We start from the raw sequence: 21,747 nt of genomic DNA on the forward strand, positions 1-21,747 counted from the left end.
ATGACACTCCTAGGCTTAGGCTAGGGCACCCCTAGGCTTAGGATAGGCCACTCTTAGGCTTAGGCTAAGGCTAGGGTTCCCATAGCCTAAGGCTTGGGCACCCAAGGCTTAGGCTAGGGCACCCCAAGGCTTAGGCTAAGGCTAGGGCTCCCCTAGCCTAAGGCTAAGGCACCCCTAGGCTTAGGCTAGGGCACCCCTAGTCTTAGGCTAGGGCACCCCTAAGCTTAGGTTAGGGTACCCGTAACCTTAGGCTAGGGGACCCTTAAGCTTAGGCTAGGGCACCCCTAGGCTTAGGCTAGGGCACCCCTAGGCTTAGGCTAGGGCACCACTAGGATTAGGCTAGGGCACCCCTAGGCTTAGGCTAAGTCTAGGGCTTCCCTTGCCTAAGGCTAGGGTACCCCTAGGCTTAGGTTAGGGCACCCTAGGCTTACTAGGTCATCCTTAGGCTTAGGCTAGGGCACTCTAGGGTTAGGCTAGGGCACCCCTAGGCTTAGGCTAAGGCTTGGGCTCACCAGCCTAAGACTAGGGCACCCCTAGGCTTAGTCCAGGGCACCCCTAGGCTTAGGCTAGGGCACCCCTAGGCTTAGGCTAAGGCTGGGGCTCCCCTACCCTAAGGCTAGGGCACCCCTAGACTTAGGCTAGGCCATCCCTAGGCTTATACAAGGACACCCCTTGGCTTAGGCTAAGGCTAGGGCTCCCATAGCCTAAGGCTAGGCACCCCTAGGCTTAGGCTAGGGCACCCCTAGGCTTAGGCTAGGACACCCCTAGACTTAGGATAGGGCACCCCTAGGCTTAGGCTAGGGCACCTCTAGGCTTGGGTTAAGGCTAGGGCTCCCTTGCCTAAGACTAGGGCACCCCTAGGCTTAGGCGAGGGCACCCCTAGGCTTAGGCTAGGGCACCCCTAGGCTTAGGCTAAGTCTAGGGCTCCCCTAGCCTAAGGCTAGGGCACCCCTAGGCTTAGGCTAGGGCACCTCTAGGCTTAGGCTAGGACACCCCTAGGCTTAGGCTAGGGCACCCCTAGGCTTAGGCTAGGGCACCCCTAGGCTTGGTTTAAGGCTAGGTCTCCCCTAGCCTAAGGCTAGGGCACCCCTAGGCTTAGGCGAGGGCACCCCTAGGCTTAGGCTAGGGCACCCCTAGGCTTAGGCTAAGGCTAGGGCTCCCCTAGCCTAAGGCTCGGTCACCCCTAGGCTTAGGTTTGGGCACCCCTAGGCTTAGGCTATCGCACCCCTAGGCTTTGGCTAGGGCACCCCTAGGCTTTGGCTAGGGCACCCCTAGGCTTAAGCTAAGGCTAGGGCTCCCCTATCCTAAGGCTAAGGCACCCCTAGGCTTAGGTTAGGGCACCCCTAGGCTTAGGCTCGGGCACCCCTAGGCTTAGACTAGGTCACCCCTAAGCTTAGGCTAGGGCACCCCTAGTCGTAGTCTAGGGCACCCCTATCATTAGGCTAAGGCTAGGGCACCCCTAGGCTTAGGCTAGGGCACCCCTAGGCTTAGGCTAAGGCTAGGGCTCCCCTTGCCTAAGGCTAGGGTACCCCTAGGCTTAGGCTAGGTCACCCCTAGGCTTACTAGGGCACCCCTAGGCTTAGGCTAGGGCACCCCTAGGCTTAGGCTAGGGCACCACTAGGCTTAAGCTAAGGCTAGGGCTCCCCTTGCCTAAGGCTAAGGCACCCCTAGGCTAAGCTCGGCACCCCTAGGCTTAGGCTAGGGCACCCCTAGGCTTAGGCTAAGGCTAGGGCTCCCCTAGCCTAAGGCTAGGGAAACCCTAGACTAAGGCTAGGCCACCCCTAGGCTTAAGCTAAGGCTAGGGCTCCCCTATTTTAGGCTAGGGCACCCCTAGGCTTAGGTTAGGGCACCCCTAGACTTAGGCTAGGGCACCCCTTGGCTTAGGCTAGGGCACCCCTAGCCTTAAGCTCGGGCACCCCGAGGCTTAGGCTAGGGCACCCCGAGGCTTAGGCTAAGGCTAGGGCTACCCTAGCCTAAGGTTTGGGCACCCCTAGCCTAAGGCTAGGGCACCCCTAGGCTTAGGCTAGGGCACCCCTAGGCTTAGGCTAGGGCACCCCTAGGCTTAGGCTAAGGCTAGGGCTCCCCTAGCCCAAGGGAAGGGCACCCCTAGGCTGAGACTAGGGCACCCCTAGGCTTAGGCTAAGGCTAGGGCTCCCATAGCCTAAGGCTAGGGCACCCCTAGGCTTAGGCTAGGGTACCCCAAGGCTTAGACTTAGGCTAGGGCTCCCCTAGCCTAAGGCCAGGGCACCCCTAGGCTTAGGCTAGGGCACCCCTAGACTTAGGCTAGGCCACCCCTAGGCTTAAGCTAAGGCTAGGGCTCCCTTAGCCTAAGGCTAGGGCACCCCTAGGCTTAGGCTAGGGCACCGCTAGGCTTAAGCTAGGGCACCCCTAGGCTTAGGCTAGGGCACCCCTAGGCTTAGGCTAAGGCTAGGGCACCCCTAGGCTTAGGCTAGGGCACCCCTAAGCTTAGGCTAGGGCACCCCTAGACTTAGGCTAAGGCTTGGGCTCCCCTAGCCTAAGACTAGGGCACCCCTAGTCTTAGTCCAGGGCACCCCTAGCCTTAGGCTAGGGCAACCCTAGGCTTAGGCTAGGGCACCCCTAGGCTTAGGCTATCGCACCCCTAGGCTTAGACTAGGGCACCCCTAAGCTTAGGCTAGGGCACCCCTAGGCTTAGGCTAGGGCACCCCTAGGCTTAGGCTAGGGCACCACTAGGCTTAAGCTAAGGCTAGGGCTCCCCTAGCCTAAGGCTAAGGCACCCCTAGGCTTAAGCTCGGGCACCCCTAGGCTTAGGCTAGGGCACCCCTAGGCTTAGGCTAAGGCTACGGCTCCCCTAGCCTAAGGCTAGGGAAACCCTAGACTAAGGCTAGGCCACCCCTAAGCTTAAGCTAAGGCTAGGTCTCCCCTATCCTAAGGCTAGGGCACCCCTAGGCTTAGGTTAGGGCACCCCTAGACTTAGGCTACGGCACCCCTTTGCTTAGGCTAGGGCACCCCTAGCCTTAAGCTCGGGCACCCCGAGGCTTAGGCTAGGGCACCCCGAGGCTTAGGCTAAGGCTAGGGCTACCCTAGCCTAAGGCTAGGGCACCCCTAGCCTAAGGCTAGGCCACCCCTAGGCTTGGGCTAGGGCACCCCTAGGCTTAGGCTAGGGCACCCCTAGGCTTAGGCTAGGGCACCCCTAGGCTTAGGCTAAGGCTAGGGCTCCCCTAGCCCAAGGCAAGGGCACCCCTAGGCTGAGACTAGGGCACCCCTAGGCTTAGGCTAAGGCTAGGGCTCCCATAGCCTAAGGCTAGGGCACCCCTAGGCTTAGGCTAGGGTACCCCAAGGCTTAGACTTAGGCTAGGGCTCCCCTAGCCTAAGGCCAGGGCACCCCTAGGCTTAGGCTAGGGCACCCCTAGACTTAGGCTAGGCCACCCCTAGGCTTAAGCTAAGGTTAGGGCTCCCTTAGCCTAAGGCTAGGGCACCCCTAGGCTTAGGTTAGGGCACCCCTAGAATTAGGCTAGGGCACCCCTAGGCTTAGGCTAGGGCACCCCTAGGCTTAAGCTAGGGCACCCCTTGGCTTAGGCTAGGGCACCCCTAGGCTTAGGCTAAGGCTAGGGCACCCCTAGGCTTAGGCTAGGGCACCCCTAAGCTTAGGCTAGGGCACCCCTAGGCTTAGGCTAAGGCTAGGGCTCCCCTAGCCCAAGGCTAGGGTACCCCTAGGCTTAGACTAGGGCACCCCAAGGCTTAGGCTAAGGCTAGGGCTCCCATAGCCTAAGGCTAGGGCACCCCTAGGCTTAGGCTAGGGCACCCCAAGGCTTAGGCTAAGGCTAGGGCTCCCCTAGCCTAAGGCTAGGGCACCGCTTAGGCTTAGGCTAGGGCACCCCTAGTCTTAGGCTGGGGCACCCCTAGGAGTAGGCTAAGGCTAGGGCCCCCTAGCCTTAAGCTAGGGCACCCCTAGGCTTAGGCTAGGGCACCCCTAAGCTTAGCTTAGGGGACCCGTAGACTTAGGCTAGGGCACCCCTAAGCTTAGGCTAGGGTACCCCAAGGCTTAGGCTAGGGCACCCCTAGGCTTAGGCTAGGGCACCCCTAGGCTTAGGCTAGGGCACCCCTATGCTTAGGCTAAGGCTTGGGCTCCCCTAGCCTAAGACTAGGGCACCCCTAGTCTTAGTCCAGGGCACCCCTAGCCTTAGGCTAGGGCAACCCTAGGCTTAGGCTAGGGCACCCCTAGGCTTAGGCTAAGGCTAGGGCTCCCCTACCCTAAGGCTAGGGCACCCCTAGACTTAGGCTAGGCCACGCCTAGGCTTATACTAGGACACCCCTTGGCTTAGGCTAAGACTAGGGCTCCCATAGCCTAAGGCTAGGGCACCCTTAGGCTTAGGCTAGGGCACCCCTAGGCTTAGGCTAGGGCACCCCTAGGCTTAGGCTAAGGCTAGGGCTCCCCTAGCCTAAGGCTAGGGCACCCCTAGGCTTAGGCTAGGGCACCCCTAGGCTTAGGCTATGACACTCCTAGGCTTAGGCTAGGGCACCCCTACGCTTAGGCCATCGCACCCCTAGGCTTAGGCCAGGGCACCCCTAGGCTTAGGCTAGGGCACCCCTAGGCTTAAGCTAAGGCTAGGGCACCCCTAAGCTTAGGCTAGGGCTCCCCTAGGCTAAGGCTAGGGCACCCTTAGGCTTAGGCTTGGGCACCCCTAGGCTTAGGCTATCGCACCCCTAGGCTTAGACTAGGGCACCCCTAAGCTTAGGCTAGGGCACCCCTAGGCTTAGGCTAGGGCACCCCTAGGCTTAGGCTAGGGCACCCCAAGGCTTAGATTAAGGCTACGGCTCCCCTAGCCTAAGGCTAGGGCACCCCTAGGCTTAGGCTAGGGCACCCCTAGGCTTAGGCTAGGGCACCCCTAGGCTTAGGCTAGGGCACCCCTAGGCTTAGGCTAAGGCTAGGGCTCCCCTAGCCCAAGGCAAGGGCACCCCTAGGCTTAGACTAGGGCACCCCTAGGCTTAGGCTAAGGCTAGGGCTCCCATAGCCTAAGGCTAGGGCACCCCTAGGCTTAGGCTAGGGTACCCCAAGGCTTAGGCTAAGGCTAGGGCTCCCCTAGCCTAAGGCCAGGTTACCCCTAGGCTTAGGCTAGGGCACCCGTAGGCTTAGGCTACGGCACCCCTAGGCTTAGGCTAAGGCTAGGACTCCCCTAGCCCAAGGCAAGGGCACCGCTAGGCTTAGACTAGGGCACCTCTAGGCCTAGGCTAAGGCTAGGGCTCCCATAGCCAAGGCAAGGGCACCCCTAGGCTTAGGCTTGGGTACCCCAAGGCTTAGGCTAAGGCTAGGGCACCCCAAGCCTAAGGCTAGGGCACCCCTAGGCTTAGGCTAGGGCACCCGTAGGCTTAGGCTAGGGCACCCGTAGGCTTAGGATAGGGCACCCCTAGGCTTAGGCTAAGGCTAGGGCTCCCCTTGCCCAAGGCAAGGGCACCCCTAGGCTTAGACTAGGGCACCCCTAGGCTTAGGCTAAGGCTAGGGCTCCCATAGCCTAAGGCTAGGGCACCCCTAGGCTTAGGCTAGGGTACCCCAAGGCTTAGGCTAAGGCTAGGGCTCCCCTAGCCTAAGGCCACGGCACCCCTAGGCTTAGGCTAGGGCACCCGTAGGCTTAGGCTAGGGTACCCCTAGGCTTAGGCTAAGGCTAGGACTCCCCTAACCCAAGGCAAGGGCACCCCTAGGCTTAGACTAGAGCACCCCTAGGCTTAGGCTAAGGCTAGGGCTCCCATAGCCCAAGGCAAGGGCACCCCTAGGCTTAGACTAGGGCACCCCTAGGCGTAGGCTAAGGCTAGGGCTCCCATAGCCTAAGGCTAGGGCACCCCTAGGCTTAGGCTGGGGAACCACTAGGCTTAGGCTAAGGCTAGGGCTCCCCTAGCCTAAGACTAGTGCAACCCTAGGCTTAGGCTAGGGCCCCCTAGTCTTAGGCTGGGGCACCCCTAGGATTAGGCTAAGGCTAGGGCACCCCTAGGCTTAGGCTAGGGCACCCCTAAGCTTAGGTTAGGGCACCCGTAGCCTTAGGCTAGGGCACCCCTAAGCTTAGGCTAGGGCACCCCTAGGCTTAGGCTAGGGCACACCTAGGCTTAGGCTAGGGCACCCCTAGGCTTACGCTAGGGCACCCCTAGGCTTAGGCTAGGGCACCCCTAGGCTTAGGCTAGGGCACCCATAGGCTTAGGCTAAGGCTAGGGCTCCCCTTGCCTGAGGCTAGGGCACCCCTAGGCTTAGGCTAGGGCACCAATAGGCTTAGGCTTAGGCTAGGGCTCCCCTAGCCTAAGGCTAGGGCACCCTTAGGCTTAGGCTTGGGGACCCCTAGGCTTAGGCTATCGCACCCCTAGGCTTAGGCTAGGGCACCCCTAGTCTTAGGCTAGGGCACCCCTAGGCTTAGGCTAGGGCACCCCTAGGCTTAGGCTAGGGCACCCCTAGGCTTAGGCTAGGGCACCCCTAGGCTTAGGCTAGGGCACCCCTAGGCTTAGGCTAGGGCACCCCTAGGCTTAGGCTAAGGCTAGGGCTCCCCTAGCCCAAGGCAAGGGCACCCCTAGGCTGAGACTAGGGCACCCCTAGGCTTAGGCTAAGGCTAGGGCTCCCATAGCCTAAGGCTAGGGCACCCCTAGGCTTAGGCTAGGGCACCCCAAGGCTTAGGCTAAGGCTAGGGCTCCCCTAGCCCAAGGCAAGGGCACCCATAGGCTGAGACTAGGGCAGGCCTAGGCTTAGGCTAAGGCTAGGGCTCCCATAGCCTAAGGCTAGGGCACCCCTAGGCTTAGGCTAGGGTACCTCAAGGCTTAGACTTAGGCTAGGGCTACCCTAGCCTAAGGCCAGGGCACCCCTAGGCTTAGGCTAGGGCACCCCTAGACTTAGCCTAGGCCACCCCTAGGCTTAAGCTAAGGCTAGGGCTCCCTTAGCCTAAGGCTAGGGCACCCCTAGGCTTAGGTTAGGGCACCCCTAGACTTAGGCTAGGGCACCCCTAGGCTTAGGCTAGGGCACCCCTAGGCTTAAGCTAGGGCACCCCTAGGCTTAGGCTAGGGCACCCCTAGGCTTAGGCTAAGGCTAGGGCACCCATAGGCTTAGGCTAGGGCACCTCTAAGCTTAGGCTAGGGCACCCCTAGGCTTAAGCTAAGGCTAGGGCTCCCCTAGCCCAAGGCTAGGGTACCCCTAGGCTTAGACTAGGGCACCCCTAGGCTTAGGCTAAGGCTAGGGCTCCCATAGCCTAAGGCTATGGCACCCCTAGGCTTAGGCTAGGGCACCCCAAGGCTTAGGCTAAGGCTAGGGCTCCCCTAGCCTAAGGCTAGGGCACCGCTAGGCTTAGGCTAGGGCACCCCTAGTCTTAGGCTGGGGCACCCCTAGGAGTAGGCTAAGGCTAGGGCACCCCTAGCCTTAAGTTAGGGCACCCCTAGGCTTAGGCTAGGGCACCCCTAAGCTTAGGTTAGGGCACCCGTAGACTTAGGCTAGGGCACCCCTAAGCTTAGGCTTGGGCACCCCTAGGCTTAGGCTAGGGCACCCCTAGGCTTAGGCTAGGGCACCCCTAGGCTTAGGCTAAGGCTTGGGCTCCCCTAGCCTAAGACTAGGGCACCCCTAGTCTTAGTCCAGGGCACCCCTAGCCTTAGACTAGGGCAACCCTAGGCTTAGGCTAGGGCACCCCTAGGCTTAGGCTAAGGCTAGGGCTCCCCTACCCTAAGGCTAGGGCACACCTAGACTTAGGCTAGGCCACGCCTAGGCTTATACTAGGACACCCCTTGGCTTAGGCTAAGGCTAGGGCTCCCATTGCCTAAGGCTAGGGCACCCCTAGGCTTAGGCTAAGGCTAGGGCTCCCCTAGCCTAAGGCTAGGGCACCCCTAGGCTTAGACTAGGGCACCCCTAGGCTTAGGCTAATGCTAGGGCTCCCATAGCCTAAGGCTAGGGCACCCTTAGGCTTAGGCTAGGGCACCCCTAGGCTTAGGCTAGGGCACCCCTAGGCTTAGGCTAAGGCTAGGGCTCCCCTAGCCTAAGGCTAGGGCACCCCTAGGCTTAGGCTAGGGCACCCCTAGGCTTAGGCTATGACACTCCTAGGCTTAGGCTAGGGCACCCCTAGGCTTAGGCCATCGCACCCCTAGGCTTAGGCCAGGGCACCCCTAGGCTTAGGCTAGGGCACCCCTAGGCTTAAGCTAAGGCTAGGGCACCCCTAAGCTTAGGCTAGGGCTCCCCTAGGCTAAGGCTAGGGCACCCTTAGGCTTAGGCTTGGGCACCCCTAGGCTTAGGCTATCGCACCCCTAGGCTTAGACTAGGGCACCCCTAAGCTTAGGCTAGGGCACCCCTAGGCTTAGGCTAGGGCACCCCTAGGCTTAGGCTAGGGCACCCCAAGGCTTAGATTAAGGCTACGGCTCCCCTAGCCTAAGGCTAGGGCACCCCTAGGCTTAGGCTAGGGCACCCCTAGGCTTAGGCTAGGGCACCCCTAGGCTTAGGCTAGGGCACCCCTAGGCTTAGGCTAGGGCACCCCTAGGCTTAGGCTAAGGCTAGGGCTCCCCTAGCCCAAGGCAAGGGCACCCCTAGGCTTAGACTAGGGCACCCCTAGGCTTAGGCTTAGGCTAGGGCTCCCATAGCCTAAGGCTAGGGCACCCCTAGGCTTAGGCTAGGGTACCCCAAGGCTTAGGCTAAGGCTAGGGCTCCCCTAGCCTAAGGCCAGGGCACCCCTAGGCTTAGGCTAGGGCACCCGTAGGCTTAGGCTACGGCACCCCTAGGCTTAGGCTAAGGCTAGGACTCCCCTAGCCCAAGGCAAGGGCACCGCTAGGCTTAGACTAGGGCACCTCTAGGCCTAGGCTAAGGCTAGGGCTCCCATAGCCAAGGCAAGGGCACCCCTAGGCTTAGGCTTGGGTACCCCAAGGCTTAGGCTAAGGCTAGGGCACCCCAAGCCTAAGGCTAGGGCACCCCTAGGCTTAGGCTAGGGCACCCGTAGGCTTAGGCTAGGGCACCCGTAGGCTTAGGATAGGGCACCCCTAGGCTTAGGCTAAGGCTAGGGCTCCCCTTGCCCAAGGCAAGGGCACCCCTAGGCTTAGACTAGGAAACCCCTAGGCTTAGGCTAAGGCTAGGGCTCCCATAGCCTAAGGCTAGGGCACCCCTAGGCTTAGGCTAGGGTACCCCAAGGCTTAGGCTAAGGCTAGGGCTCCCCTAGCCTAAGGCCACGGCACCCCTAGGCTTAGGCTAGGGCACCCGTAGGCTTAGGCTAGGGCACCCCTAGGCTTAGGCTAAGGCTAGGACTCCCCTAACCCAAGGCAAGGGCACCCCTAGGCTTAGACTAGAGCACCCCTAGGCTTAGGCTAAGGCTAGGGCTCCCATAGCCCAAGGCAAGGGCACCCCTAGGCTTAGACTAGGGCACCCCTAGGCGTAGGCTAAGGCTAGGGCTCCCATAGCCTAAGGCTAGGGCACCCCTAGGCTTAGGCTGGGGAACCACTAGGCTTAGGCTAAGGCTAGGGCTCCCCTAGCCTAAGACTAGTGCAACCCTAGGCTTAGGCTAGGGCCCCCTAGTCTTAGGCTGGGGCACCCCTAGGATTAGGCTAAGGCTAGGGCACCCCTAGGCTTAGGCTAGGGCACCCCTAAGCTTAGGTTAGGGCACCCGTAGCCTTAGGCTAGGGCACCCCTAAGCTTAGGCTAGGGCACCCCTAGGCTTAGGCTAGGGCACACCTAGGCTTAGGCTAGGGCACCCCTAGGCTTACGCTAGGGCACCCCTAGGCTTAGGCTAGGGCACCCCTAGGCTTAGGCTAGGGCACCCATAGGCTTAGGCTAAGGCTAGGGCTCCCCTTGCCTGAGGCTAGGGCACCCCTAGGCTTAGGCTAGGGCACCAATAGGCTTAGGCTTAGGCTAGGGCTCCCCTAGCCTAAGGCTAGGGCACCCTTAGGCTTAGGCTTGGGCACCCCTAGGCTTAGGCTATCGCACCCCTAGGCTTAGGCTAGGGCACCCCTAGTCTTAGGCTAGGGCACCCCTAGGCTTAGGCTAGGGCACCCCTAGGCTTAGGCTAGGGCACCCCTAGGCTTAGGCTAGGGCACCCCTAGGCTTAGGCTAAGGCTAGGGCTCCCCTAGCCCAAGGCAAGGGCACCCCTAGGCTGAGACTAGGGCACCCCTAGGCTTAGGCTAAGGCTAGGGCTCCCATAGCCTAAGGCTAGGGCACCCCTAGGCTTAGGCTAGGGTACCCCAAGGTTTAGACTTAAGCTAGGGCTACCCTAGCCTAAGGCCAGGGCACCCCTAGGCTTAGGCTAGGGCACCCCTAGACTTAGCCTAGGCCACCCCTAGGCTTAAGCTAAGGTTGGGCTCCCTTAGCCTAAGGCTAGGGCACCCCTAGGCTTAGGTTAGGGCACCCCTAGACTTAGGCTAGGGCACCCCTAGGCTTAGGCTAGGGCACCCCTAGGCTTAAGCTAGGGCACCCCTAGGCTTAGGCTAGGGCACCCCTAGGCTTAGGCTAAGGCTAGGGCACCCATAGGCTTAGGCTAGGGCACCTCTAAGCTTAGGCTAGGGCACCCCTAGGCTTAAGCTAAGGCTAGGGCTCCCCTAGCCCAAGGCTAGGGTACCCCTAGGCTTAGACTAGGGCACCCCTAGGCTTAGGCTAAGGCTAGGGCTCCCATAGCCTAAGGCTAGGGCACCCCTAGGCTTAGGCTAGGGCACCCCAAGGCTTAGGCTAAGGCTAGGGCTCCCCTAGCCTAAGGCTAGGGCACCGCTAGGCTTAGGCTAGGGCACCCCTAGTCTTAGGCTGGGGCACCCCTAGGAGTAGGCTAAGGCTAGGGCACCCCTAGCCTTAAGCTAGGGCACCCCTAGGCTTAGGCTAGGGCACCCCTAAGCTTAGGTTAGGGCACCCGTAGACTTAGGCTAGGGCACCCCTAAGCTTAGGCTTGGGCACCCCTAGGCTTAGGCTAGGGCACCCCTAGGCTTAGGCTAGGGCACCCCTAGGCTTAGGCTAAGGCTTGGGCTCCCCTAGCCTAAGACTAGGGCACCCCTAGTCTTAGTCCAGGGCACCCCTAGCCTTAGGCTAGGGCAACCCTAGGCTTAGGCTAGGGCACCCCTAGGCTTAGGCTAAGGCTAGGGCTCCCCTACCCTAAGGCTAGGGCACCCCTAGACTTAGGCTAGGCCACGCCTAGGCTTATACTAGGACACCCCTTGGCTTAGGCTAAGACTAGGGCTCCCATTGCCTAAGGCTAGGGCACCCTTAGGCTTAGGCTAGGGCACCCTAGGCTTAGGCTAGGGCACCCCTAGGCTTAGGCTAAGGCTAGGGCTCCCCTAGCCTAAGGCTAGGGCACCCCTAGGCTTAGGCTAGGGCACCCCTAGGCTTAGGCTATGACACTCCTAGGCTTAGGCTAGGGCACCCCTAGGCTTAGGATAGGCCACTCTTAGGCTTAGGCTAACGCTAGGGTTCCCATAGCCTAAGGCTTGGGCACCCAAGGCTTAGGCTAGGGCACCCCAAGGCTTAGGCTAAGGCTAGGGCTCCCCTAGCCTAAGGCTAAGGCACCCCTAGGCTTAGGCTAGGGCACCCCTAGTCTTAGGCTAGGGCACCCCTAAGCTTAGGTTAGGGTACCCGTAACCTTAGGCTAGGGCACCCTTAAGCTTAGGCTAGGGCACCCCTAGGCTTAGGCTAGGGCACCCCTAGGCTTAGGCTAGGGCACCCCTAGGATTAGGCTAGGGCACCCCTAGGCTTAGGCTAAGTCTAGGGCTTCCCTTGCCTAAGGCTAGGGTACCCCTAGGCTTAGGCTAGGGCACCCTAGTCTTACTAGGTCATCCTTAGGCTTAGGCTAGGGCACTCTAGGCTTAGGCTAGGGCACCCCTAGGCTTAGGCTAGGGCACCCCTAGGCTTAGGCTAAGGCTTGGGCTCACCAGCCTAAGACTAGGGCACCCCTAGGCTTAGTCCAGGGCACCCCTAGGCTTAGGCTAGGGCACCCCTAGTCTTAGGCTAAGGCTGGGGCTCCCCTACCCTAAGGCTAGGGCACCCCTAGACTTAGGCTAGGCCATCCCTAGGCTTATACTAGGACACCCCTTGGCTTAGGCTAAGGCTAGGGCTCCCATAGCCTAAGGCTAGGCACCCCTAGGCTTAGGCTAGGGCACCCCTAGGCTTAGGCTAGGACACCCCTAGACTTAGGATAGGGCACCCCTAGGCTTAGGCTAGGGCACCTCTAGGCTTGGGTTAAGGCTAGGGCTCCCTTGCCTAAGACTAGGGCACCCCTAGGCTTAGGCGAGGGCACCCCTAGGCTTAGGCTAGGGCACCCCTAGGCTTAGGCTAAGGCTAGGGCTCCCCTAGCCTAAGGCTAGGGCACCCCTAGGCTTAGGCTAGGGCACCTCTAGGCTTAGGCTAGGACACCCCTAGGCTTAGGCTAGGGCACCCCTAGGCTTAGGCTAGGGCACCCCTAGGCTTGGTTTAAGGCTAGGTCTCCCCTAGCCTAAGGCTAGGGCACCCCTAGGCTTAGCCGAGGGCACCCCTAGGCTTAGGCTAGGGCACCCCTAGGCTTAGGCTAAGGCTAGGGCTCCCCTAGCCTAAGGCTCGGTCACCCCTAGGCTTAGGTTTGGGCACCCCTAGGCTTAGGCTATCGCACCCCTAGGCTTTGGCTAGGGCACCCCTAGGCTTTGGCTAGGGCACCCCTAGGCTTAAGCTAAGGCTAGGGCTCCCCTATCCTAAGGCTAAGGCACCCCTAGGCTTAGGTTAGGGCACCCCTAGGCTTGGGCTCGGGCACCCCTAGGCTTAGACTAGGTCACCCCTAAGCTTAGGCTAGGGCACCCCTAGTCTTAGTCTAGGGCACCCCTATCATTAGGCTAAGGCTAGGGCACCCCTAGGCTTAGGCTAGGGCACCCCTAGGCTTAGGCTAAGACTAGGGCTCCCCTTGCCTAAGGCTAGGGTACCCCTAGGCTTAGGCTAGGTCACCCCTAGGCTTACTAGGGCACCCCTAGGCTTAGGCTAGGGCACCCCTAGGCTTAGGCTAGGGCACCACTAGGCTTAAGCTAAGGCTAGGGCTCCCCTTGCCTAAGGCTAAGGCACCCCTAGGCTAAGCTCGGGCACCCCTAGGCTTAGGCTAGGGCACCCCTAGGCTTAGGCTAAGGCTAGGGCTCCCCTAGCCTAAGGCTAGGGAAACCCTAGACTAAGGCTAGGCCACCCCTAGGCTTAAGCTAAGGCTAGGGCTCCCCTATCCTAAGGCTAGGGCACCCCTAGGCTTAGGTTAGGGCACCCCTAGACTTAGGCTAGGGCACCCCTTGGCTTAGGCTAGGGCACCCCTAGCCTTAAGCTCGGGCACCCCGAGGCTTAGGCTAGGGCACCCCGAGGCTTAGGCTAAGGCTAGGGCTACCCTAGCCTAAGGCTAGGGCACCCCTAGCCTAAGGCTAGGGCACCCCTAGGCTTAGGCTAGGGCACCCCTAGGCTTAGGCTAGGGCACCCCTAGGCTTAGGCTAGGGCAACCCTAGGCTTAGGCTAAGGCTAGGGCTCCCCTAGCCCAAGGCAAGGGCACCCCTAGGCTGAGACTAGGGCACCCCTAGACTTAGGCTAGGCCACCCCTAGGCTTAAGCTAAGGCTAGGGCTCCCTTAGCCTAAGGCTAGGGCACCCCTAGGCTTAGGCTAGGGCACCCCTAGGCTTAAGCTAGGGCACCCCTAGGCTTAGGCTAGGGCACCCCTAGGCTTAGGGTAAGGCTAGGGCACCCCTAGGCTTAGGCTAGGGCACCCCTAAGCTTAGGCTAGGGCACCCCTAGGCTTAGGCTAAGGCTTGGGCTCCCCTAGCCTAAGACTAGGGCACCCCTAGTCTTAGTACAGGGCACCCCTAGCCTTAGGCTAGGGCAACCCTAGGCTTAGGCTAGGGCACCCCTAGGCTTAGGCTTAGGCTAGGGCTCCCCTACCCTAAGGCTAGGGCACCCCTAGACTTAGGCTAGGCCACGCCTAGGCTTATACTAGGACACCCCTTGGCTTAGGCTAAGACTAGGGCTCCCATAGCCTAAGGCTAGGGCACCCCAGGCTTAGGCTAGGGTACCCCAAGGCTTAGACTTAGGCTAGGGCTCCCCTAGCCTAAGGCCAGGGCACCCCTAGGCTTAGGCTAGGGCACCCCTAGGCTTAGGCTAGGCCACCCCTAGGCTTAAGCTAAGGTTAGGGCTCCCTTAGCCTAAGGCTAGGGCACCCCTAGGCTTAGGTTAGGGAACCCCTAGAATTAGGCTAGGGCACCCCTAGGCTTAGGCTAGGGCACCCCTAGGCTTAAGCTAGGGCACCCCTAGGCTTAGGCTAGGGCACCCCTAGGCTTAGGCTAAGGCTAGGGCACCCCTAGGCTTAGGCTAGGGCACCCCTAAGCTTAGGCTAGGGCACCCCTAGGCTTAGGCTAAGGCTAGGGCTCCCCTAGCCCAAGGCTAGGGTACCCCTAGGCTTAGACTAGGGCACCCCAAGGCTTAGGCTAAGGCTAGGGCTCCCATAGCCTAAGGCTAGGGCACCCCTAGGCTTAGGCTAGGGCACCCCAAGGCTTAGGCTAAGGCTAGGGCTCCCCTAGCCTAAGGCTAGGGCACCGCTAGGCTTAGGCTAGGGCACCCCTAGTCTTAGGCTGGGGCACCCCTAGGAGTAGGCTAAGGCTAGGGCACCCCTAGCCTTAAGCTAGGGCACCCCTAGGCTTAGGCTAGGGCACCCCTAAGCTTAGCTTAGGGGACCCGTAGACTTAGGCTAGGGCACCCCTAAGCTTAGGCTAGGGTACCCCAAGGCTTAGGCTAGGGCACCCCTAGGCTTAGGCTAGGGCACCCCTAGGCTTAGGCTAGGGCACCCCTATGCTTAGGCTAAGGCTTGGGCTCCCCTAGCCTAAGACTAGGGCACCCCTAGTCTTAGTCCAGGGCACCCCTAGCCTTAGGCTAGGGCAACCCTAGGCTTAGGCTAGGGCACCCCTAGGCTTAGGCTAAGGCTAGGGCTCCCCTACCCTAAGGCTAGGGCACCCCTAGACTTAGGCTTGGCCACGCCTAGGCTTATACTAGGACACCCCTTGGCTTAGGCTAAGACTAGGGCTCCCATAGCCTAAGGCTAGGGCACCCTTAGGCTTAGGCTAGGGCACCCCTAGGCTTAGGCTAGGGCACCCCTAGGCTTACGCTAAGGCTAGGGCTCCCCTAGCCTAAGGCTAGGGCACCCCTAGGCTTAGGCTAGGGCACCCCTAGGCTTAGGCTATGACACTCCTAGGCTTAGGCTAGGGCACCCCTAGGCTTAGGCCATCGCACCCCTAGGCTTAGGCCAGGGCACCCCTAGGCTTAGGCTAGGGCACCCCTAGGCTTAAGCTAAGGCTAGGGCACCCCTAAGCTTAGGCTAGGGCTCCCCTAGGCTAAGGCTAGGGCACCCTTAGGCTTAGGCTTGGGCACCCCTAGGCTTAGGCTATCGCACCCCTAGGCTTAGACTAGGGCACCCCTAAGCTTAGGCTAGGGCACCCCTAGGCTTAGGCTAGGGCACCCCTAGGCTTAGGCTAGGGCACCCCAAGGCTTAGATTAAGGCTACGGCTCCCCTAGCCTAAGGCTAGGGCACCCCTAGGCTTAGGCTAGGGCACCACTAGGCTTAGGCTAGGGCACCCCTAGGCTTAGGCTAGGGCACCCCTAGGCTTAGGCTAGGGCACCCCTAGGCTTAGGCTAGGGCACCCCTAGGCTTAGGCTAAGGCTAGGGCTTCCCTAGCCCAAGGCAAGGGCACCCCTAGGCTTAGACTAGGGCACCCCTAGGCTTAGGCTAAGGCTAGGGCTCCCATAGCCTAAGGCTAGGGCACCCCTAGGCTTAGGCTAGGGTACCCCAAGGCTTAGGCTAAGGCTAGGGCTCCCCTAGCCTAAGGCCAGGGCACCCCTAGGCTTAGGCTAGGGCACCCGTAGGCTTAGGCTACGCCACCCCTAGGCTTAGGCTAAGGCTAGGACTCTCCTAGCCCAAGGCAAGGGCACCGCTAGGCTTAGACTAGGGCACCTCTAGGCTTAGGCTAAGGCTAGGGCTCCCATAGCCAAGGCAAGGGCACCGCTAGGCTTAGGCTTGGGTACCCCAAGGCTTAGGCTAAGGCTAGGGCACCCCAAGCCTAAGGCTAGGGCACCCCTAGGCTTAGGCTAGGGCACCCGTAGGCTTAGGCTAGGGCACCCGTAGGCTTAGGATAGGGCACCCCTAGGCTTAGGCTAAGGCTAGGGCTCCCCTTGCCCAAGGCAAGGGCACCCCTAGGCTTAGACTAGGGCACCCCTAGGCTTAGGCTAAGGCTAGGGCTCCCATAGCCTAAGGCTAGGGCACCCCTAGGCTTAGGCTAGGGTACCCCAAGGCTTAGGCTAAGGCTAGGGCTCCCCTAGCCTAAGGCCAGGGCACCCCTAGGCTTAGGCTAGGGCACCCGTAGGCTTAGGCTAGGGCACCCCTAGGCTTAGGCTAAGGCTAGGACTCCCCTAACCCAAGGCAAGGGCACCCCTAAGCTTAGACTAGAGCACCCCTAGGCTTACGCTAAGGCTAGGGCTCCCATAGCCCAAGGCAAGGGCACCCCTAGGCTTAGACTAGGGCACCCCTAGGCGTAGGCTAAGGCTAGGGCTCCCATAGCCTAAGGCTAGGGCACCCCTAGGCTTAGGCTGGGGAACCACTAGGCTTAGGCTAAGGCTAGGGCTCCCCTAGCCTAAGACTAGTGCACCCCTAGGCTTAGGCTAGGGCCCCCTAGTCTTAGGCTGGGGCACCCCTAGGATTAGGCTAAGGCTAGGGCACCCCTAGGCTTAGGCTAGGGCACCCCTAAGCTTAGGTTAGGGCACCCGTAGCCTTAGGCTAGGGCACCCCTAAGCTTAGGCTAGGACACCCCTAGGCTTAGGCTAAGGCTAGGGCTCCCCTAGGCTTAGGCTAGGGCACCCCTAGGCTTACGCTAGGGCACCCCTAGGCTTAGGCTAGGGCACCCCTAGGCTTAGGCTAGGGCACCCATAGGCTTAGGCTAAGGCTAGGGCTCCCCTTGCCTGAGGCTAGGGCACCCCTAGGCTTAGGCTAGGGCACCAATAGGCTTAGGCTTAGGCTAGGGCTCCCCTAGCCTAAGGCTAGGGCACCCTTAGGCTTAGGCTTGGGCACCCCTAGGCTTAGGCTATCGAACCCCTAGGCTTAGGCTAGGGCACCCCTAGTCTTAGGCTAGGGCACCCCTAGGCTTAGGCTAGGGCACCCCTAGGCTTAGGCGAGGGCACCCCTAGGCTTAGGCTAGGGCACCCCTAGGCTTAGGCTAGGGCACCCCTAGGCTTAGGCTAGGGCACCCCTAGGCTTAGGCTAAGGCTAGGGCTCCCCTAGCCCAAGGCAAGGGAACCCCTAGGCTGAGACTAGGGCACCCCTAGGCTTAGGCTAAGGCTAGGGCTCCCATAGCCTAAGGCTAGGGCACCCCTAGGCTTAGGCTAGGGTACCCCAAGGCTTAGACTTAGGCTAGGGCTACCCTAGCCTAAGGACAGGGTACCCGTAGGCTTAGGCTAGGGCACCCCTAGACTTAGGCTAGGCCACCCCTAGGCTTAAGCTAAGGCTAGGGCTCCCTTAGCCTAAGGCTAGGGCACCCCTAGGCTTAGGTTAGGGCACCCCTAGACTTAGGCTAGGGCACCCCTAGGCTTAGGCTAGGGCACCCCTAGGCTTAAGCTAGGGCACCCCTAGGCTTAGGCTAGGGCACCCCTAGGCTTAAGCTAAGGCTAGGGCTCCCCTAGCCCAAGGCTAGGGTACCCCTAGGCTTAGACTAGGGCACCCCTAGGCTTAGGCTAAGGCTAGGGCTCCCATAGCCTAAGGCTAGGGCACCCCTAGGCTTAGGCTAGGGCACCCCAAGGCTTAGGCTAAGGCTAGGGCTCCCCTAGCCTAAGGCTAGGGCACTGCTAGGCTTAGGCTAGGGCACCCCTAGTCTTAGGCTGGGGCACCCCTAGGAGTAGGCTAAGGCTAGGTCACCCCTAGCCTTAAGCTAGGGCACCCCTAGGCTTAGGCTAGGGCACCCCTAAGCTTAGGTTAGGGCACCCGTAGACTTAGGCTAGGGCACCCCTAAGCTTAGGCTTGGGCACCCCTAGGCTTAGGCTAGGGCACCCCTAGGCTTAGGCTTGGGCACCTCTAGGCTTAGGCTAAGGCTTGGGCTCCCCTAGCCTAAGACTAGGGCACCCCTAGGCTTAGTCCAGGGCACCCCTAGGCTTAGGCTAGGGCAACCATAGGCTTAGGCCACGGCACCCCTAGGCTTAGGCTAAGGCTAGGGCTCCCCTACCCTAAGGCTAGGGCACCCCTAGACATAGGCTAGGCCACGCCTAGGCTTATACTAGGACACCCCTTGGCTTAGGCTAAGACTAGGGCTCCCATAGCCTAAGGCTAGTGCACCCTTAGGCTTAGCTAGGGCACCCCTAGTCTTAGGCTAGGGCACCCCTAGGCTTAGGGTAAGGCTAGGGCTCCCCTAGCCTAAGGCTAGGGCACCACTAAGCTTAGGCTAAGGCACCCCTAGGCTTAGGCCATCGCACCCCTAGGCTTAGGCCAGGGCACCCCTAGGCTTAGGCTAGGGCACCCCTAGGCTTAAGCTAAGGCTAGGGCACCCCTAGGCTTAGGCTAGGGCTCCCCTAGGCTAAGGCTAGGGCACCCTTAGTCTTAGGCTTGGGCACCCCTAGGCTTAGGCTATCGCACCCCTAGGCTTAGGCCAGGGCACCCCTAGGCTTAGGCTAGGGCACCCCTAGGCTTAAGCTAAGGCTAGGGCACCCCTATGCTTAGGCTAGGGCTCCCCTAGGATAAGGTTAGGGCACCTTAGGCTTAGGCTTGGGCACCCCTAGGCTTAGGCTATCGCACCCCTAGGCTTAGACTAGGGCACCCCTAAGCTTAGGCTAGGGCACCCCTAGGCTTAGGCTAGGGCACCCCTAGGCTTAGTCTAGGGCACCCCAAGACTTAGATTAAGGCTACGGCTCCCCTAGCCTAAGGCTAGGGCACCCCTAGGCTTAGGCTAGGGCACCCCTAGGCTTAGGCTAGGGCACCCCTAGGCTTAGGCTAGGGCACCCCTAGGCTTAGGCTAGGGCACCCCTAGGCTTAGGCTAAGGCTAGGGCTCCCCTAGCCCAAGGCAAGGGCACCCCTAGGCTTAGACTAGGGCACCCCTAGGCTTAGGCTAAGGCTAGGGCTCCCATAGCCTAAGGCTAGGGCACCCCTAGGCTTAGGCTAGGGTACCCCAAGGCTTAGGCTAAGGCTAGGGCTCCCCTAGCCTAAGGCCAGGGCACCCCTAGGCTTAGGCTAGGGCACCCCTAGGCTTAGGCTAAGACTAGGACTCCCCTAGCCCAAGGCAAGGGCACCCCTAGGCTTAGACTAGGGCACCCCTAGGCTTAGGCTAAGGCTAGGGCTCCCATAGCCCAAGGCAAGTGCACCCCTAGGCTTAGGCTTAGGTACCCCAAGGCTTAGGCTAAGGCAAGGGCACCACAAGCCTAAGGCTAGGGCACCCCTAGGCTTAGGCTAGGGCACCCCTAGGCTTAGGCTAGGGCACCCGTAGGCTTAGGATAGGGCACCCCTAGACTTAGGCTAAGGCTAGGGCTCCCCTTGCCCAAGGCAAGGGCACCCCTAGGCTTAGACTAGGGCACCCCTAGGCTTAGGCTAAGGCTAGGGCTCCCATAGCCTAAGGCTAGGGCACCCCTAGGCTTAGGCTAGGGTACCCCAAGGCTTAGGCTAAGGCTAGGGCTCCCCTAGCCTAAGGCCAGGGCACCCCTAGGCTTAGGCTAGGGCACCCGTAGGCTTAGGCTAGGGCACCCCTAGGCTTAGGCTAAGGCTAGGACTCCCCTAACCCAAGGCAAGGGCACCCCTAGGCTTAGACTAGGGCACCCCTAGGCTTAGGCTAAGGCTAGGGCTCCCATAGCCAAAGGAAAGGGCACCCCTAGGCTTAGACTAGGGCACCCCTAGGCGTAGGCTAAGGCTAGGGCTCCCATAGCCTAAGGCTAGGGCACCCCTAGGCTTAGGCTAGGGCACCCCTAGGCTTAGGCTAAGGATATGGCTCCCCTAGCCTAAGGCTAGTGCACCCCTAGGATTAGGCTAGGGCCTCCTAGTCTTAGGCTGGGGCACCCCTAGGATTAGGCTAAGGCTAGGGCACCCCTAGGATTAGGCTAGGGCACCCCTAAGCTTAGGTTAGGGCACCCGTAGCCTTAGGCTAGGGCACCCCTAAGCTTAGGCTAGGGCACCCCTAGGCTCAGGCTAGGGCACACCTAGGCTTAGGCTAGGGCACCCCTAGGCTTACGCTAGGGCACCCCTAGGCTTAGGCTAGGGCACCCCTAGGCATAGGCTAGGGCACCCCTAGGCTTAGGCTAAGGCTAGGGCTCCCCTTGCCTGAGGCTAGGGCACCCCTAGGCTTAGGCTAGGGCACCCCTAGGCTTAGGCTAGGGCACCAATAGGCTTAGGCTTAGGCTAGGGCTCCCCTAGCCTAAGGCTAGGGCACCCTTAGGCTTAGGCTTGGGCACCCCTAGGCTTAGGCTATCGCACCCCTAGGCTTAGGCTAGGGCACCCCTAGGCTTAGGCTAGGGCACCCCTAGGCTTAAGCTAAGTCTAGGGCTCCCCTAGCCTAAGGCTAAGGCACCCCTAGGCTTAGGTTAGGGCACCCCTAGGCTTAGGCTCGGGCACCCATAGGCTTAGATTAGGGCACTCCTAAGCTTAGGCTAGGGCATCCCTAGGCTTAGGCTAGGGCACCCCTAGACTTAGGCTAGGGCACCCCTACGCTTAGCCTAAGGCAAGGGCTCCCCTTGCCTAATGCTAGGGCACCCCTAGGATTAGGCTAGGGCACCTCTAAGTTTAGGCTAGGGCATCCGTAGCTTAGGCTAAGGCTAGGGCTCCCCTAGCCTAAGGCCTGGGCACCCCTAGGCTTAGGCTAGGGCACCCTTAGGCTTAGGCTAAGGCTAGGGCTCCCATAGCCTAAGGCTAGGGCACCCAAGGCTTAGGCTAGGGCAACCCAAGGCTTAGGTTAAGGCTAGGGCTCCCCTAGCCTAAGGCTAGGGCACCCCTAGGCTTAGGCTAGGGCACCCGTAGTCTTAGGCTAGGGCACCCCTAAGCTTAGGTTAGGGCACCCGTAGACTTAGGCTAGGGCACCCCTAAGCTTAGGCTAGGGCACCAGCAGACTTAGGCTAGGGCACCCCTAAGCTTAGGCTGGGGCACCCCTAGGCTTAGGCTAGGGCACCCCTAGGCTTAGGCTAGGGCACCCCTAGGCTTAGGCTAGGGCACCCCTATGCTTAGGCTAGGGCACCCCTAGGCTTAGGCTAAGTCTAGGGCTTCCCTTGCCTAAGGCTAGGGCACCCCTAGGCTTCCTAGGGCATCCTTTGGCTTAGGCTAGGGCACCCATAGGCTTAGGCTAGGGCACCCCTAGGCTTAGGCTAAGGCTTGGGCTCACCAGCCTAAGACTAGGGCACCCCTAGGCTTAGTCCAGGGCACCCCTAGGCTTAGGCTAGGGCACCCCTAGGCTTAGGCTAATGCTGGGGCTCCCCTACCCTAAGGCTTGGGCACCCCTAGACTTAGGCTAGGCCACCCATAGGCTTATACTAGGACACCCCTTGGCTTAGGCTAAGGCTAGGGCTCCCATAGCCTAAGGCTAGGCACCCCTAGGCTTAGGCTAGGGCACCCCTAGGCTTAGGCTAGGACATCCCTAGGCTTAGGCTAGGGCACCCCAAGGCTTAGGCTAGGGCACCCCTAGGCTTGGGTTAAGGCTAGGGCTCCCCTAGCCTAAGGCTAGGGCACCCCTAGGCTTAGGCGATGGCACCCCTAGGCTTAGGCTAGGGCACCCCTAGGCTTAGGCTAAGGCTAGGTCTCCCCTAGCCTAAGGCTAGGGCACCCTTAGGCTTAGGCTTGGGCACCCCTAGGCTTAGGCTATCGCACCCCTAG

The sequence above is a fragment of the Tenrec ecaudatus genome (genome assembly GCF_050624435.1).
Source record: "Tenrec ecaudatus isolate mTenEca1 chromosome 14 unlocalized genomic scaffold, mTenEca1.hap1 SUPER_14_unloc_8, whole genome shotgun sequence".
In the NCBI taxonomy this organism is placed as follows: domain Eukaryota; kingdom Metazoa; phylum Chordata; class Mammalia; order Afrosoricida; family Tenrecidae; genus Tenrec; species Tenrec ecaudatus.